We start from the raw sequence: 5,183 nt of genomic DNA on the forward strand, positions 1-5,183 counted from the left end.
GTTGGTATGGTTTAACATAAGGTTTAGCCTTAACTGTGTTATCTTCATTAACCTTTTCAACTACCGGTTCTTTTTCCTTATCTTGATTAGGTTGGGGTTCTTGTGGAATAGCTTCATCAGAAGTTACAGGTATTTCAGGTGGTTTAAGCATTGTACCACTTCTTGTGGTAATGGCTTTAGCTGTTTCATTCCGGGGGTTAGCATTTGTATCACTAGGTAGACTTCCCGGTTTTCTTTCACCTATTAACCTTGCTAGGTTACTTACTTCTTGTTCCAGATTTTGAATAGAAGCTTGTTGATTTCTAAATGCTTGAGCATTTTGTTCATTAGTTTGTTTCTGAGATGTGAAAAACTGCGTTTGAGTTTCAACTAGCTTCGTCATCATGTCTTCTAAATTCGGCTTTTTATCATCGGTTTGTTGTGGTGGTTTGTTTTGAAAATTAGGTCTTTGCTGATTGTAATTATTATTGGATACTTGTTGATTGCTAGGACCTTGTTGGTTGTTGTATGGACTATTTCTGTTATAATTCTGGTTTTGATTGTAAATTGGTCTTGGCGGTTGATAATTATTCTGATAATTATTTCCAGGCCTTTGGTTTATGTATGAAATATTCTCTCTTTGTTCCATTGTTAATTCAATACTGAGACAATCTTTTTTCAAATGTGGTCCTCCACACTGCTCACAACTAATTCGTAGTGAGTGAATATCTTTAGTCATCTTTTCCATTCGTCTCTCCACAACATCTATCTTTGCGGAAATGGAATCTAAGTCATAGCTAGAATCGGCTCTAGCTGCTTTAGATGATCTAACGATATCTTTTTCTTGGTGCCACTCATGTGAGTGGGAAGCAGTGTTATCAATAATTTTGGTTCGGTTTTCTTCATAATAGAACCACCAGCTGCTATATCTATGTCTTTCCTTGTAGTGATGTCGCATCCTTGGTAGAATATTTGTACTATTTGACAGGTGTCTAAACCATGTTGCGGACATCCTCTTAACAACTTTTCAAATCTTGTCCACGCCTCATATAGAGTTTCATTTGGTTTCTGTGTGAACGTAACAATTTCTCCTTGAAGTCTTACGACTTTAGATGTAGGAAAGAATTGTTTAAGAAATTTTTCAACTAAAACATCCCATGTATCAATCGCCCCTTCAGGTAACGATTCCAACCAATCTTTGGCTTCTCCCTTTAAAGTCCAGGGAAATAACATGAGATATATCTGTTCATCCTCCACTTCTCGGATTTTAAATAGTGTGCAGATCCTATTAAAGGTACGAAGATGTTCATTTGGATCTTCCTTCGGCGCACCACTAAATTGGCATTGATTAGTCACCATGTGTAGAATTTGTCCTTTGATTTCATAATCTGGCGCATTAATGTCTGGATGAGTAATTGCGTGCCCTTGGCCAGTGCGTTTAGTTCTCATTCGGTCTTCCATACTTAAAGGTTCCAGATTCTCCATAATTGAATTTGTTGAATCGGAATCACTAGAGGATTCTGATTTAATGGTTCGTTCCTCAACAATCTCTGTTTGAATGATTGGTGGTTTCGGAGGAAAATTTAATGGTTCGGGATCTACGAATCGTTCCTGAATATTCTCCAGATTCTCAATTGTGAGGTCGGGTTCAAAAAATGGATTATCGGAAATTTGAACTGGAGTACTTGGTCGACTGGATGACGATTCTAAAGAAAAATCATCGGCAGTAATATTTGCTAAATGTCTTGATCTAGTTACAGGTGGTGAACGTACAAAAGGTGGTGAACGTCTTGCTCGGTGCATTCACTGAATATCCTATTAGTTTTTAAAAGGAAAGAAAAATTATAATAAGTTATCCAATCAATAGACTTTTCTGATTTTGCCCACGTTTCGAATAGCCAAAATATTCAGCAGAGGGGCAGGATTCGTTTGGTCTCAATATAATTGAGGACTGTTTGGCTCCAATAACCCGGTCCACGTACAAATCCAACTATTACTACGAACCAGAAAATTTTGATGTCTATCAATTTAACCACTTAAAATAAATTTTCGTAATTTTAAGAAATTTAGAGAAGAAGTAGAAAAAATTCTAAGTCCTAAAACTAGAATAACGAGAAATAAGAAAGAAAAAGAGCGCGTCGGAAAAAGGTCGAAAAAGAAAAATGGTTGAAAAATAAAAGGTGACGGAAAAATAAAAGAAACTTATAAAACTTAAAAACACTTGACTAACCTAACCTTATTACTACAACTAACTTAAAATTATAATCGCAAATTGAGATTACTAATTGGAATGATAATTGATACATAGGTAAAAGTCGTCTAAAAATATTAAAGCTTACAGGAAAAACTATATCCCAAATGGAAATAACTTGAAAAGAAACTAAAACTTAAAAAGGCGTCGCAAAATTCTAAAGCACCTAAATCTTAGTCTAAAGAAAAAGCACTTAAGGAATTCTACGGCAAAGCCTAAAAATCTAGAAATAAAAATAACTATGGCAAAAACTAAGTTTAAAACTAAATATGAGCTAAAAATACAAATATTACGCTAAAACTATTAAAAAGGGACAAAATATAAAAATATACAAAAAGTTGTAAAAAGTACAATTTTTATAAAAATATTATTTTTATATTAATTATTTATTAAAACTATTAATTTTTATATATTAATAAAACTAAATAAACTTAATATTACAAATTAAATAAATAAAACTAAATTAATTAATATTAATTAACTAAACAATCCCTAATTAGGGTGTTAATAATAAAAATTAAAATATACTCCGTAATTAATGCGATATTAGGGTTCTGTGTGGCCCGTGTCAGACGGCTCCGCGAGTCGCGGTTGGTCCAGTTCAATAACTTCGCGAGTCGCGGAGGGTTCAGGCTCAGACGAGATGCAGGTCAAAATTCAACAGGTCAGTTTTATTTATATTTTATTTATTTATTTTTCTGTTTTAAATAAAATATATTTATATAAATTTAATAAAACTTATATTTTAAAACCTAAAATAAAAATAGAAATATTTTATAATTTTATAAATAAAATGCTTAAAACTAGATTTATAAATGTTTTATTTATTTATTATATTTTCTGTTTTTATCAAAATATTTGTATAATAAAAACTTATATTTAAAAACTTAAATAAAAATAGAACTACTTTATAATTTTAAAAATATCTTAAAAATAGATTTATATATATTAAATTTTTTTTCGGTTTTTTTTTATGTTTTAAATAAAAAACAAAATACTTAAATAAAACTTATATAAAAATAAATAAACTTTATAAAACTTAAATATTTAACAAAATCTTAAAAATACTTATATTTTTGTTTTTCTTTTTATATTTTTGAATAATTAAAAACGTATTTTTATAAAAACGAATTTTTATAAAATTAAACTAAAAATCTTTTTTTTTTATATTAGCGTTGCGCTTCCGGCTTTTAAGTGATTCCCCGGCAGCGGCGCCAAAAATAACTTGATGTGTTTGCGAGGTGTATATAAAATAGCTATTATATTTTAGCAGAAAATACTATTAAATACGATACAATTTTACACAAGATATTTATTTATTTAGAGAATGGATATACTTAAACCTTGCTACAATACTTATAGGCAGTGTACCTAATCGTACAGCAGTGTAGTTTTTAGTAACTCCGGTTCGTTCCATAGGGAAAATCTTTAAACAAAGCTTAACGCTATATTAGTTTACTTTTATAAAAATACAAATATATATATAAGTAATATTATTATTATAAAGGGGGGTTTTTACCGTTTAATGACCGGTTTGTCGATTTTAAAACTTTAGTCGCAGTTAAAACCAAATGTAAAATAATAAATAAATACAAGACTTAATTTAAAGCGTAAAGTAAATAACGATAATGAAATTGCGAATAATAAAAGTGCGATAAAATAAACTTGCGATAATTAAAAAGTACGATAATTAAAAGTGCAATTAAATACAATAACAATAAAAATGCGATAATTAGAAGTGCAATTAAATATAAAATAAAGGAAAGTAAATATGAAATAAAAGAATTATGCTTATTTAAACTTCCGTAATCATGATGTTTGACGTGTTGATTTTAGTTTTATGCCCAAGGGTTAATTGTCCTTTGTCCTGGATTATTTAATATGTCCGTCTGGTTTTTGTCCATAAATGTCCATCAGTCATAAATATAAAGTGCGAGTGTCCTCGTCAATTTATTCTTATACCCGAAGTCAAATATTCCAACTAATTGGGGACTTAAACTGTAACAAGATTTTAATACTTTGTTTAATAATTACACCAGGATGTCGACTGAGTGTAACCCAAGGTTTTAATATTTTGTTATCAATTATACCAAGTGTCCTTGTACATAATTTCACCCCTGTTTTAATTATTCTAGTGGCTATTAATCCATTCCCGTGTCCGGTTAAATGAACGATTATTCGTACATATAAATACCCCGCCCATCGTGTCCGATCGAGTGTATATGGTAATTTATAGGGACGCCCAATTGTAAATCTTTATATTTGTTTAACTAAATGATAGTTTGTTAATGTTAATATAAAGATTTACAATTGGGCGTCCCTATAAATTACCATATATACTCGATCGGACACGATGGGCGGGGTATTTATATGTACGAATAATCGTTCATTTAACCGGACACGGGAATGGATTAATAGCCACTAGAATAATTAAAACAGGGGTGAAATTATGTACAAGGACACTTGGTATAATTGATAACAAAATATTAAAACCTTGGGTTACACTCAGTCGACATCCTGGTGTAATTATTAAACAAAGTATTAAAATCTTGTTACAGTTTAAGTCCCCAATTAGTTGGAATATTTGACTTCGGGTATAAGAATAAATTGACGAGGACACTCGCACTTTATATTTATGACTGATGGACTGTTATGGACAAAACCCAGACGGGCATATTAAATAATCCAGGACAAAGGACAATTAACCCTTGGGCATAAAACTAAAATCAACACGTCAAACATCATGATTACGGAAGTTTAAATAAGCATAATTCTTTTATTTCATATTTACTTTCCTTTATTTTATATTTAATTGCACTTCTAATTATCGCATTTTTATTGTTATTGTATTTAATTGCACTTTTAATTATCGTACTTTTTAATTATCGCAAGTTTATTTTATCGCACTTTTATTATTCGCAATTTCATTATCGTTATTTACTTTACGCTTTAA

At 30.3% G+C, this 5,183-nt stretch overlaps 1 non-coding gene across 1 annotated transcript; it reads left to right on the forward strand.

Annotated features, from left to right (window-relative positions):
- The first annotated feature begins 973 nt into the window (after nt 1-973).
- On the forward strand, nt 974-1,080 carry LOC139887401 (small nucleolar RNA R71). Its single transcript, XR_011773235.1, has one exon. It is a non-coding gene; the product is annotated as a small nucleolar RNA R71 (small nucleolar RNA).
- Nucleotides 1,081-5,183: the final 4,103 nt, after the last annotated feature.

The sequence above is a fragment of the Rutidosis leptorrhynchoides genome, chromosome 1, assembly GCF_046630445.1.
Source record: "Rutidosis leptorrhynchoides isolate AG116_Rl617_1_P2 chromosome 1, CSIRO_AGI_Rlap_v1, whole genome shotgun sequence".
NCBI lineage: Eukaryota > Viridiplantae > Streptophyta > Magnoliopsida > Asterales > Asteraceae > Rutidosis > Rutidosis leptorrhynchoides.